The 14,284-nt window shown below is 42.6% G+C and overlaps 1 long non-coding RNA gene across 1 annotated transcript; it reads left to right on the top strand.

Moving 5' to 3' along the window:
* The first annotated feature begins 2,389 nt into the window (after window positions 1-2,389).
* LOC117080958 lies at window positions 2,390-13,770 on the top strand. The gene is made up of 4 exons (XR_004436024.1): window positions 2,390-2,514; window positions 9,886-10,028; window positions 13,491-13,533; window positions 13,666-13,770. It is a non-coding gene; the product is annotated as an uncharacterized LOC117080958 (long non-coding RNA).
* The last annotated feature ends 514 nt before the right edge of the window (window positions 13,771-14,284 follow it).

Here is a 14,284-nt window from a genome sequence, read left to right as displayed (position 1 = left end):
AGTGCAAACAGCAGTCTTGTCAAGTGTAGACAGTGATGAGATGGGGCAAACTGGTTTAACACCAATGTGAACCCTTCACCTAAAACTCAACTCAACCCCAGGGATTTCTGAGCTGTCCAAGAAAGTTTGATGACTTTCCTTGCTTAATCAGGTCCTGTTAAGCTCCCTTGAGGCTAAATAGGGAAGAAGGGGCCATGAATTTTATGTCTTTCTGTGGGAATGTATACATTCCAAAAGCAACAACCCTTTTTCCAGATAAACGTATAATCAACAAAACAGAGCTCTCTGCTTTGTAAAACTAGCATAAAATTACCCTCCTGAGTGCCCTCTTCCAAGAAAAACACTGACCCCTCCTTTATAGAAATTCTGAAATCTCTATGTGTTAAACTAAATCCAATTAGGTTTAACTGTTTCCCCAACCTCATGTCTTTGTTATCTGTCATTTATTTCCCATATGCCGTGACCACTGCTAGACACTCAGAGAAAGTCTGTCCCAATGCCCATAAAATAACAGCTCCTGTTACTCTGACCTTATACGCACAGGAACCTCAGAACAGGCAGGTACATCCTTAACTGAACACCAATAATTAAGGACTTAGGGAGTTCTTTATGTTTTACTAACCCTTAAGTCAACAATCTGCTACTCATTCATTGGCATATTTCTCTTGAGTGATAATTGCTACTCTTCCCACAGGTACGTTTTTCTAGGAAAAAAAAAGATTAAATATTGGATAATTTTAGCCAGGCAAAGAATAACTCAAGCCATTAACCCTACTTGATTGCAATGAAAACTGCAAATTAACTTTGACAGAAACAACAAGGAAAAGTCGTATAAAAATTAAGCTAATTACCACCCTCCGCCACAGATACACAAAAATAGGAATAGCTTTTCATTGTATGTAGAGACATTGTCAGGTAGTGATTAAGATCCTGGATTCTCAATCCAGACATACATGGGTATAAACCCGTTTTGAACCCATAACTACCCATGTGACCTTGACCAGGTTGTCTGGCTTCTCTATGCCTGCTTGATAGTGTGTCATTAGACTTGTGTAAAAAAAGAAGACAATGTATTGCAGTGTCTAGATGATAGACAGTGCTTAATCATTTACAAAATGATTTTGATGGTTGCAACTACAGCCAACATTTATATGGGCAGCTAAGCTGCAGATATTTGTAGGCCAGTAGAGATTCACATCACCATACTCTAGTAACTGCTTTCCTAGGAAAAGATAATAAAAATATTAGCTCCCACCACAAAAGACCACATATTCTATGATTCCATTTATATGAAGTGTACAGAGTAGGCAAATCTATAAAGACATGGATTGTGGTTGGGGGATGGGGGAGTATAGGAAATGAGTCCTGATGGGTACCGGGTTTCTTTGTGGGGTGATGAAAATGTTCTAAAATTGATTGTGGTCATGGTTGCACAACTCCATATGAAAAACCACTGAAATATATACACTTTAAATGGGTGAATTGTATGGGATATGAATTAAATCCCAGTAAAGCTGATATAAAACAGCTCCCATTTATCTGTCAGTTAATCCTTATAATAGTCCATGGTTTTTATTTCCCCATGGTCAAGAAAATTTCATAAAATTAGCGTGTGATGGATCCGGGATTTCTTATTTATTGACTGACTGACTCTTTTGTTCACAGAATTAGATTAATCACAATTAATCATTCATGGCACATCATCGCCACTGATCCATTGAAAGCCATCTTTTCTTTTACTTTATGTATATACACTAAATAATATAATAAACACTTAGAACCCACTTCCCAAACCAAGAACAGAATATTCAATAACTTATAGCTCCCTGTGTGTTTTCTACTTTCCAACCCCTAGCTTCTCCCCAGAGATAAATATTTCTTGAATATTATGCTTAGCATTTCCTTGCCTCTTTTAAAAGGCTTTTTAAACAGGCATGTGTGTACCTAAGTTGTATATTATTTGGTTTTGCTTAGTTTTGTTTTAATTTTGCCTAGTTTTCAAATTTTATAAACAGTGTATCATGTTGTATATGCAGTCTTCTGAGATCTGCTTCTTTTCATTCAACATGATACTGCTTTGGTTCACCCATGTGAAAGAGTACAGCTGTATCTCTTTTGTCTTTATGCTGTGGAATGTTCCATTTTATGACTATACTATTATTTATGTATGCATTCTCCTTTCAAAAGGTAGTTAGGTTGGTTTCAGGTTTTTGCTATTTTGGCAAGTTCAACTGATTATTCTGTGTATATGTGTCTCCTGGCATACATCTACTAAATTTTCTCTTGGGTATATACTTAGAGAAATAGGAAATACATCAAAAAGATTCGCTGGGTATGCCAGCATTCAACTTTAATAAATAGTGTCAAATTGTTTTCCAGTTCCCCCCAGCAATGTGTTTGATACCCTGTTGATAGCCAACATTTGGTATTGTGATACCTCTTGGATTTGTTAATCACATGGGTGTAAACTGGCATTTCGTGGTGATGAAATGCCTCTTCATGATTATTGGTGAGGTGAGCATCTAATTATAGGTTTATTAGTTATATGTGTTTCTTGTTCTATGAAATGCTTCTTTGGCTTTTGGCCATTTTTTTCTATTGAGTTTTTTCTTATTTTAGAAGTGCTTTATATATTTTTAAAACTCATCTTTTGTTAGCTATATGTGTTTCAAATATTTTCTCCAATTTTGTAGCTTGTAGTTTTACTTTTGTGCAGAAATTCTTAGTTTTTATTTTTTATTTTACTTTAAGTTCCAGGATACATGTGCAGAATGTGCAGGTTTGTTACATAGGTATAAGTGTACCATGGTGGTTTGCTCTCAACCCATCATCTAGGTTTTAAGCCCCGCATACATTAGCTGTTTGTCCCGATGCTGTCGTTCCCCTCACCCCCCAACCCCCGATAGGCCCTGGTATGTTTTGTTCCCCTCCCTGTGTCCATGTGTTCTCATTGCTCAACTCCCACTTATGAGTGAGAACATAACGGTGTTTGGTTTTCTGTTCCTGGGTTAGTTTGCTGAGGATGATGGCTTCCAGCTTCATCCATGTCCCTGCAAAGGATATGATCTCATTCCTTTTTATGGCTGTATAGTATTCCATGGTGTATATGTACCACATATTCTTTATCCAGTCTGTCATTGATGGGCATTTGGGTTGAGTTCCATGTCTTTGCTATCATAAATAGTGTTGCAGTAAACATACATGTGCATGTGTCTTTAGAGTAGAATGATTTATATTCCTTTGAGTATATACCCAGTAATGGGATTGCTGGGTCAAATGGTATTTCTGGTTCTAGATTCTTGAGAGATTGCCACACTGTCCTCCACAGTGGTTGAACTAATTTACAGTCCCACCAACAGTGTAAAAGCATTCCTATTTCTCCACAGCATCTATTGTTTCTTGACATGTTAATAATTGCCATTCAGACTAGTGTGAGATGGTATTTCATGGTTTTGATTTGCATTTTTCTAATGACCAGTGATGCTGAGCTTTTTTTTCATATGTTTGTTGGTCACATAAATGTCTTCTTTTGAGAAATGCCAGTTCATATCCTTCACCCACTTTTTGATGGGGTTGTTATTTTCTTGTAAATTTGCTTAAGTTTCTTATAGATACTGAATATTAGACCTTTGTTGGATGCCTGGTTCACAAAATTTTTCTCCCATTCTGTAGGTTGCCTGTTCACTCTGATGATAGTTTCTTTTGTTGTGCAGAAGCGCTTTAGCTTAATTAGATCCCATTTGTTAATTTTAGCTTTTGTTGCAAATGCTTTTGGTGTTTTCATCAATAAATTTTTGCCTATGCCTATGTCCTGAATGGTATTGCCTAGGTTTTCTTCTATGGTTTTTACAGTTTTGGATTTTACATTTAGGTCTTTAATCCATCTTGAGTTAATTTTTGTATAAGGTGTAAAGAAGGGGCCCAGTTTCAGTTTTCTGCATATGGCTAGCCAGTTTTTCCAGCACCATTTATGAAATAGTGAATTCATTCCCCATTGCTTGTTTTTGTCACGTTTGTCGAAGATCAGATGGTTGTAGATGTGTGGCATTATTTCTGAGGTGACTGTTCTGTTCCATTGGTCTGCATGTCTGTTTTGATACCAGTACCATGCTGTTTTGATTACTGTAGCCTTGTAGTAGAGTTTGAAATAAGGTAGTGTGATGCCTGCAGCTATGGTCAGTATGATATTGGCTGTGGGTTTGTCATAAATAGCTCTTATTATTTTGAAATATGTTTCATCAACATCTAGTTTATTGAGAGTTTTTGACCTATTCAGGGGTTCAATTTCTTCTTGGTTTAATATTGGCAGGGTGTATGCGTCCAGGAATTTATCCATTTCTTCTAGATTTTCTAGTTTATTTGCATAAAGGTGTTTATAGTATTCTCTGATAGTAGTTTCTGTTTCTGTGGAGTCAGTGGTGATATCCCCTTTATCATTTTTTTGTGTCTTTTGATTCTTCTCTCTTTTCTTCTTTGTTAGTCTAGCTAACAGTCTATCTATTTTGTTAATTTTTTCAAAAAAAAAAAACAGCTCCTGGATTCATTGATTTTTTAAGAGAGTTTTTCATGTCTCTATCTCCTTCAGGTCTGCTCTGATCTTAGTTATTTCTTGTCTTCTGCTAGCTTTTGGATTTGTTTGCTCTTGCTTCTCTAGTTCTTTTAATTGTGTTGTTATGGTGTCAATTTGAGATCTTTCTAGCTTTCTGATGTGGGCATTTAGTGCTATAAATTTCCCTCTTAACACTGCTTTAGCTGTGTCCTAGAGATTCTAGTGTGTTGTCTCTTTATTCTCGTTGCTTTCAAAGAACTTTTTGATTTCTGCTTTAATTTCATTATTTACCGAGGAATCATTCAGAAGCAGGTTGTTCAATTTTCATGTAGTTGTGTGGTTTTGAGTGAGTTTCTTAATCCTGAGTTCTAATTTGATTGCACTGTGGTCTGAGAGACTGTTCGTTATGATTTGAGTTATTTTGCATTTGCTGAGGAGTGTTTTACTTCCAATAACATGGTCAATTTTAGAATAAGTGCCATGTGGCACTGAGAAGAATGTATATTTTGTTGATTTGGGGTGGAGATTTCTGTAGATATCTATTGGGTCCGCTTGATCCAGAGCTGAGTTCAAGTCCTGAATTTGTAATTTTCTGTCTCATTGATTTGTCTAATATTGACAGTGGGGTATCAAAGTGTGTGAGTCTAAGCCTCTTTGTAGGTCTCTAAAAACTTGTTTTATGAATCTGGCTTCTTCTGTATTGGGTGCATATATATTTAGGATAGTTAGCACTTCTTGTTGAATTGATCCCTTTACTATTATGTAATGCCCTTGTTTGTTTGTTTTTATCTTTGTTGATATAAAGTCTGTTTTGTCAGAGACTAGGACTGCAACCCCTGCTTTTTTTTTTCTTTCCATTTGCTTGGTAAATTTTCCTCCATTCTTTTATTTTAGCCTCTGTGTGTCTTTACACATGAGATGGGTCTCCTGAATACAGCACACTGATGGGTCTTGACTCTTTATCCAATTTGCCAGTCTGTGTCTTTTAATTGGGGCATTTAGTCCATTTACATTTAAGGTGAATATTGTTATGTATGAATTTGACCCTGTCATCATGATGCTAGCTCATTATTTTGCACACTAGTTGATGCAGTTTCTCCACAGTATCTTTGGTCTTTATATTTTGGTGTATTTTTGCAGTAGCTAGTAGTGGTTTTTCCTTTCCATATTTAGCGCTGCCTTTAGGAGCTCTTGCAAGGCAGGCCTGGTGGTGACAAAATCTCTCAGCATTTGCTTGTCTGAGAAAGATTTTATTTCTTATTCACTTATAAAGCTTAGTTTGGCTAGATATGAAATTGTGGTTTGAAAATTCTTTTCTTTAAGAAGGTCGAATATTGGCCCCCATTCTCTTCTGGCTTATAGGGTTTCTGCTGAGAGATCCGCTGTTAGTCTGATAGGCTTCCTTTTGTTGGTGACGTGGCCTTTGTCTCTGGCTGCCCTTAACATTTTTTCCTTCATTTTGACCTTGGAGAATCTGATGATTATGTGTCTTGGGGTTGATCTTCTCGTGTAGTATCTTAGTGGTGTTCTCTGTATTTCCTGAATTCGAATGTTGGCCTATCTTCCTAGGTTGGGGAAGTTCTCCTAGATAATATCCTGAAATGTGTTTTCCAACTTGGTTCCATTCTCCCCATCTCTTTCAGGTACTCCAATCAATCAAAGGTTCAGTCTTTTTATATAGTCCCATATTTCTCTGAAGTTTTTTTCATTCTTTTTTCTCTAATCTTATCGTCCTGCCTTATTTCAGCAAGATGGTCTTCAAACTCTGATATTCTTTCTTCTGCTTGATTGATTCAGCTACTGATACTTGTGTATGCCTCAGGAAGTTCTCATGCTGGGTTTTTCAGCTCCACCAGGTCATTTATGTTCCTCTCTAAACTGGTTATTCTAGTTAGCAGCTCCTCTAACCTTTTATCAAGGTTCCTAGCTTCTTTGCATTGGGTTAGAACATGCTCCTGTGGCTCAGCAGAGTTTGTTATTACCCACCTTCTGAAGCCTCCTCCTGTCAGTTTGTCCATTTTATCTTCCATCCAGTGTTGTGCCCTTGCTGGAGAGGTGTTGTGATCATTTTGGGAAGAGGCACTCTGACCTTTTGGGAATTCAGTGTTTTCTTTTGTTGATTCTTTCTTGTCTTTATGAGTTTGTCTAGTTTCAGTCTTTGAGGCTGCTGACCCTTGGATGAGGTTTTTGTGGGGACTTTTTTTGTGGATGATGTTGTTGTTGCTTTCTGTTTTTTTGTTTCTCTTTCGGTGGTTAGATCCCTCCTCTGTAGGGTTGCTGCGGTTTGCTGTGGGTTTACTTCAGGCCCTCTTCATCTGATTTGCTCCCATGCCTGGAGATGTCACTCGAGGAGGCTGGAGAACAGTGAAGATGGGTGCCTGCTTCTTCCCCTGGAATCTCTGACCTCAAGAGGCACCAACCTGATGCCAGCAGGAACACTCCTGTATGGGGTGTTGACACCCCTGTTGGAGGGTCTCACTCAGTTGGGTGGCATGGGGAGCAGGATCCATTTAATGAAGCACTTTGTGCCTTGGGAATGGGGGTGTCCCATGCTGGGGGAAAATCCACTCATCTGGGCTGCCTATATTCCCAGGGAGTATAGCAGAAGGGATCACTAAGTCTGCTGGTCTGCGGAGACTATGGCCATCCTATCCCTAGGGCTCAGGCCCAGGGAGATCAGGGTTTTGTCCCTGAGTCCCTGGCTGGAGTTGGAGTTCCTGCAGGGAGGTCCCACCCAGTGAGGTGGGCTGGATCAGGGTCAGGCCTGAAGGGGCACTCTGGCCTCAGTCTGCCACAGCTGGTGTGTTGAACTGTGGGGAATACCTCTTGGGATCAAGCCATCCAGTCTCCTTGGCTCCAGCAGGGGAAAAGCCGGCCTGGAGCTGCAGAGATGGCTGCTACCCTTTCTCCTGCCCTGGGAGCTTAGTGTATTAGGTAGCTCGCAGTCCCCGTGTCGGCTGCCGTCCCTCCCGCTAGGAGCTCAGATGGCTTAGACAGCAGGAAACTACCCCTCCCCACTGGGGAACTCAGCAGGCTTAAGCAGATGCTGGCTGAGTAGATGCTGAGAATCTGTATGGCTCCATGGTTAGGACTGTAGGCCCAGAGGTGTGGATTCATGAGTGGGATCTTCCAATTTGTGGGTTGCACAGTTCCATGGAAAAAGCACAGTTTTCCAGGCTGGATAGCACACTCACTCACCACCTGCCTTGGCTAGTGGCTTGGGGCTCCCCAGCCCCATGTGCTTCTTTTTTTTTTTTTTTTTTTTTTTTTTTTTGGAGACGGAGTCTCGCTCTGCCGCCCAGGCTGGAGTGCAGTGGCCCTGTCTCAGCTCACTGCAAGCTCCGCCTCCTGGGTTTACGCCATTCTCCTGCCTCAGCCTCCCAAGCAGCTGGGACTACAGGCACCTGCCACGTCGCCCGGCTAGTTTTTTGTATTTTTTAGTAGAGACGGGGTTTCACCATGTTAGCCAGGATGGTCTCGATCTCCTGACCTCGTGATCTGCCCGTCTCGGCCTCCCAAAGTGCTGGGATTACAGGCTTGAGCCACCGCGCCCGGCCCCCATGTGCTTCTTAGGTGGCCCGCTGTACCACACTGCTCTTCCTTCCTCTCTGTGGGTCACACCAGCTGCCTAGTCAGTCCTGATGAGAGAACCTGGATACCTCAGTTGCCAGTGCTGGATGTGTATGCTGTTTTGGTTCTTCTTTTTTTTTTAGACGGAGTCTCGCTCTGTCGCCCAGACTGGAGTGCAGTGGCGCGATCTCGGCTCACTGCAAGCGCCACCTCCCAGGTTCACGCCATTCTCCTGCCTCAGCCTCCCGAGTCGCTGGGACTACAAGTGCCCGCCACCACGCCCAGCTAATATTTTTAGTAGAGAGGGGGTTTCACAGTGTTAGCCAGGATGGTCTCGATCTCCTTACCTCATGATCCGCCCGCCTCGGCCTTCCAAAGTGCTGGGATTACAGGCTTGAGCCACCGCGCCCAGCCGTGTTTTGGTTCTTCTTGATGGCAGCCTCCAATCACGGCTGCTTCTAGTTGGCCATCTTGGCCCTGCTCCAAAAATCCATTCAATTCTTAGTTTTATTGCAATGAAATTTATGTATCTTTTATTTGATAACTAGTAACCTTTGTGTCTCTATTAAGAATTTGGTCCCTTTCCCAGGTCATAAAGATATTTGCTTATATGTGTGTCTCCTGAATATTTTACATTTTGCTCTGACATTTGGATTCCTAATCCATTTGGAATTGATTTTTGATAGTATGGAACAGGGATCCATTTTCAGTTATTTCCATGTATAATAATAATAAAAAAACACCTTTTCCAGTGAAGGCAGAATTTAAATCTGGATCTGTCCAACTTGAAAGCCCATGCTCTTAATCACTATGCTATTCCAGGGAAACAATGGCATGGACTGTTGAATAAACACGTGCAAGGCACCAGGGAGCACAGAAGAATAAGGCACGGCTCCTACCTCCACTGTTGCTCCTTAGCGGAAACCGAGGGCTATGTCGGGGCTCTCTTCAGAGACTTCTTTTCCTTCTAAGTTTTTTTTTTTTCTTTTTTGAGATGGAGTCTCACTCTGTCTCCTAGGCTGGAGTGCAGCAGCGTGATCTCAGCTGACTGTAACCTCCGCCTCCCTGGTTCAAGTGATTCTCGTGCCTCAGCCTCCCTAGTAGCTGGGATTACAGGCGTGTACCACCAGACTCAGCTAATCTTTTGTATATTTTGTAGAGATGAGGTTTCACCATGTTGGCCAGGCTGGTCTCGAACTCCTGAGCTCAAGTGATCCACCTGCCTTGGCCTCCCAAAGTGCTGGGATTATAGGTGTGAGCCACCGTGCCCGGCTCCCTTCTAAGTTTGATGGTAACATATTTCGGCTCATCTTTTGGCATCAGCAGATCCACTGAGGGGTTCCTATGGTAAACTCTGGGCCTCATTACTTTATTTCTTGCCTCCTTCATTTCTTGAAGGTTAATGTGACGGTGTGAAAAAGAACATAGACCCAGACAGAACTGGTCCTAAGGCTCAGTTCTTTCACATAGCAGCCTTGGGGAATTACACATTTTCTGAACCTCAGTTTCTTCATCAGTAAGATGGGAATAATAAGGCTTATCTCACAGGGTAGTTGAGAGGATTACATAAAAGGTGACACAGAGGAGGTAGTGGTAGTCAACAAATGTGTTACCCTCTTTTCTGTCCTAACACTGTTCCTCACCTGCAAGTTATCAAATGACACCATTTCTTCCATTGTCTCCCATTGATTTATGCCTACCCTTCCATTTTTTTGTCTCCAGCTAGCTTAGGCTTCCTTACTACGATCCCTTTCTTGGTCTTCTAGACTCTAGTAGCAGAATCTAGAATGGTCGGCAGTGTCAAAGCAACGTATTGCAACAGTAACATAACCTCGAGCTTCACTTATGAGTTGTCTCAAGCCTATGGCTGAAGAATAGGGATCAGAATGTGCATGTACCTCACATTTCTGTAAGTTGATCTCCCTTCTTAAGCTTTCCTCCCTCCTTTCTACCCAGAAGATCACCAACAGGGCCATTGTGCTCACCACATTCTTCCTGTGCACAAGGCCTGTGTGAGCCCTGGAATCCTGCCGTGCCCTGTACAGCTGTAGCACTTCAAACTCATTTTTGCTCCTCCCTGCCTTACTGAGTCTTCTCTTGTCAGTTTGATTCCCTGAAGATCACTCTACCCACTCTCCATTGGCACCTGTCTCACAAACATTCATTGCTAATAACAATGATAACATTTCATACTTACACAAGGCACTTTGGTATCTATTATCTTGAAGAGGAAGACACTTGGCCATTATTGTCCCCATCTCATGGATTAGGCTCAAAAAGTGACTTGTCCAAGGTGGGCATTACACCATAGGCAAGTGGCAGAGCTGATATTGTAACCCAGAACCAGGACTTCTGGTGTCAAGGTCATAGCTCTTTGCATTCTTTGTTTTCAAGCATAAATGTAGACCTTGACTAATTGAAGCAAAAGAGAATATAATGGGGACTGGATACTGAGTAGCTCATAGAACTGAAGAAAGACAATTGAAAAACCAAGGCTTGGGAAGCTGAAGGACCAAGATGGCCCCAAACATCTAAGTAACAAGAGTTCACAGACCTTACCATTGGACACCATCATTGTCCCTCTGCGACCGTACTGCAGGATGAGAATCCTCAGTAGAAAAAGGGCTTAATTCACTCATTCACACTTCTACTAGGGGTTGGGGTAGAGGGATTTGATTGCCAGCCCACTAGGACTTCTGCCTTGTGGAAGGGTGGCTCACCCAGAGAGCTGACAAAACTGACATATGTCTAACACAGCCTCCTAGGACATGATCTCATCTTGTCATCTCCCCTCTGTGAGGTTTGAGAATCTTGTCACTTCAACTGGCCTGGGAGCTCCTACCCCAGTTTCTTCCAGGAATTCCATACACAGTGCTGGTACATAGCCAAGACTTCATAAATGATCTTGGAAGGCTGCATTAGGGAAATAGTCCCTGTTCTCAGGGTCTTAGACTTAAGACAAGCCTTTTGGCTTTGTTTGAATTTGCTTTCTCAGTAAAAACAAAAAGAAAAACAAAAAGCCAGACATCAAAACAGAGAGAAGAGAAAGGCCTTTCCCCACGTGCATTCCCAGGTGCCCAGAGCTGGTGGTTTTGAGAAGCTTGGGTGAGACAGGCAATCTCCCACTCAGTCCCTAATTGATCACCTCCATCTGGTCAAAATGTTTACTGCTTCTGCCTACCCCTCAGCAGGGAGGAGTCCCTAGTTCAGCAAAGCAGCAGGTGTGAGAGGGAAAAACAGCAGCCCCCACACAGCACATGTAGCACGACGTCTAACCCACACGACAGATGTGGCTCTATCTATAGCCTCATCATCAATCAGCAGGTGAAGAGGTGTAGGAGCCGTGCTGGGTCCCGTCACTGCCTGGGGCACTTTGCAGTGTCACCGCGTGCATTCTTCATCCAAGCTAAATAGAGTGCTGGGTGGGGTGCTGTTTCTTGCACTATTTACAAGCCCCTGGGATTTTTCCTTATCCCAAAGGACTGAAGGGAACATGCAGACCTCAGCAATTTCTGCAGTGAAGTCATAGGGCACTAGGAGGGCCACCTGAGCCTGGGAGATTAAACCCAAGGCCACTGAACTTTAAAGATAGGGATGAGGTTAGGGCAGAAAAGAGGCAGGAAGAGGAAATTTGATTCTTCTAAATCTTTCCTCCTTTAAACATTTGGTAAAATTCCCATTATGCTTCTTGACAGAGCAGATTTTTACAGTGTTCCAAATGTAAAAGCTGGAAAGAGGCTACAAATGAAAACAGTTCGGTAACACCTAAAGCCAAAAATAAGCCAGAATCTCAGGCTAAGTGGAGTTCAAATGATCTGTAATCTAGAATCTAGATCAACCTTCCTCTCACTCACACAGAAAACTCTAGAATGTGACACTGGGAAAATGATCTGTCATTTCAGAGGCACCACCTCCTGATTCTGTGGTCCTGGCATGTCAGCACCTGATGGTGGTCATCTGAAAAATGGGGATAGAAAGGCCTGCCCCGGCTCCTCAGACAGCTTCTCTAGAGATGCAAGATGCTCTGATGTGAAGCAGAGCTCTTCAGAAGTGGGGCAATGCTGGACGTGGATGTTGCGGGGTGTTGGGTGGCTTCTCAGTACTCATTGAGCACGTCCACTCCCCTTCTCTTCATGCCCTATTTTTACTTCTCTTTCAAATGTCCTGCTCTTCACTTCTCACCACATACTTCTTTGAGATTCCTTTTTCCCGCTTCTAGGCCTTGGTTAAGATTTCCCAAAGGTATTTTCATGGATCTCTAGTCCCCAAAATGGCTCACAACTAAAGGAGGTTCTAAGAACAAATTGATTGGTTTGAGAAACAACAAGCACCATGACCGCCTTTCAGAAAGTACAGCTCTCCGTAGGCTCTGAGAAGTCTTACAGGAAGGAAGCTTGTCTACCCGTGCTCTTTAATTAGTTAGTACTTTCATAATTACTTCAACCACAGAAGCCATTGTTCAAATATTGCCTATTAATACCTCCCCCAAAATACAGCTTGGGAAATGTCCTAGATGATGATGACTGACGATGACACCCATTGATCAAATGCTTACTACATCAGAAATAAACACTGAATAACACTTAACTCTCAGGCATCCCAATGAGATGGGTGGCATTACCCATAGCTAGAAAGTGAGACTGATTGACACCCAGGTCTGGCTGTTTCTGTTTTACAAATAAGGAAAATGAGATTCAAGGAAGGTAAGTATTTTGCCCAGTCTTATAGCTAGTGAGTAGTGGAGTTGGGCCATGAACCCGAGTCTTGTGCCCAGGTCTGTCTAACTTTAAATGTCCCACTCCAGGCTCACACATGAGCCTGTGGCTTGGAAGCTGAGTTCACACCTGGCTTCACACTGGAGGGGCTTCTCAGGCATGGCCGCCCCTTGGGAGTCTATATGATGGAGGGTGGAATTGGATCGATGGGCAGCCAACCTAGTGTGTGGCCCTCAGCAACCCATTAAATGGGACAGTCACATCCTGTTGCTGGAAAAAATAGGAAACCCAGATTCAAGAGCTGGAGTGGTTTTGACAAGTGTGGTTTAACCAGGCAGCAGCCATGAAGACTGAAGTGCTCCAGAATCTGTCCTTTCAACAAATCGACCCCACCCTCCCAGGCCCAGAGCTTTGCTCCTGCACCCACAGTGCTCCAAGCTGCTTAGGTTGCCTGGCTGCTTTTCGCTAATTGAAACCTGTTGTGGTGCCTGTTGCTATAAACACTTGGCCAATTTGCATAAGTATGTGACATTATAAAAGTTCCTGAAAGATCTTATCCACATGGCTGGCACAGGGCCCAAATGAAAAGCCAGGTAGAAAGACAATGTGTGTGTTATTAAGATAAAATAATAATCTTGTTTTTGTTCCTTGTGCAGGTGAACAGGGCAAGAAATGGAAAGCGCATCCAATCCAGAGGCAGTGAGTATAGCCTGCTTTGTTTTGTTTTGAAATTATTTGAGTTATTTTTCTTGTACCTCCCAAGCTGCCTGTCACATATGAAAAGCCGGATTGAGGCTGTTAGGATTATACAAATGGGTTTGTGTTTTGCAGCGGAAGGTTCTGAGTGCTGGAGACTCACAGAGCAGGAGGAAGTTTGGAGATCACCACGTCCAGTGGTATCATTTTACAGATGTGGGAAACTGAGGGCCTGAAACTTGCGTGAGGCAGTCCAAGACTCCTGACTTCTATGCCGGGGTTCTCTCACTTTCCAAAAACATTCCAGCATCAACCAATATACTCACCCTCATTTCCAACGAAGTAAAATGCATTTGGATGTAACAACACAAAATCAAAGCCTTCCCAAGCTCTGAGGTTTGGTGAGCCCACGGCCTCCTGAAGCCCTCTAACCTCCCCAGCTCTCAGTCATAGTCGACTGTTTAGGACAGCCCTGAGCCAGGAGCTGGTGTGTTCTTTCACATGCAACTTCTTTCAACCTTCTGAGCCCCTCTAGGAGGTGAGTCCTTTTCAGCTGTGGAAGTTAGGGCTGAGAGAGGTTAAATAATGCTCCTCATTTACACAACTGGAAAGCGGGGCTGTGATTGAAACACAGGACTGGCTCACTGCAAACACTGGTTTCATCACTTCATAGGGTTGTTGGAACGATTGAGCAGGACAGCACCCATGAAGTACTGGTACACCCTGCACACACTGGGTACTTGAAAAATGTCAG

Source organism: Trachypithecus francoisi, unplaced genomic scaffold, assembly GCF_009764315.1.
Source record: "Trachypithecus francoisi isolate TF-2019V2 unplaced genomic scaffold, Tfra_2.0 Lachesis_group8, whole genome shotgun sequence".
NCBI lineage: Eukaryota > Metazoa > Chordata > Mammalia > Primates > Cercopithecidae > Trachypithecus > Trachypithecus francoisi.
This window is presented reverse-complemented; position numbering and strand designations above follow the sequence as displayed.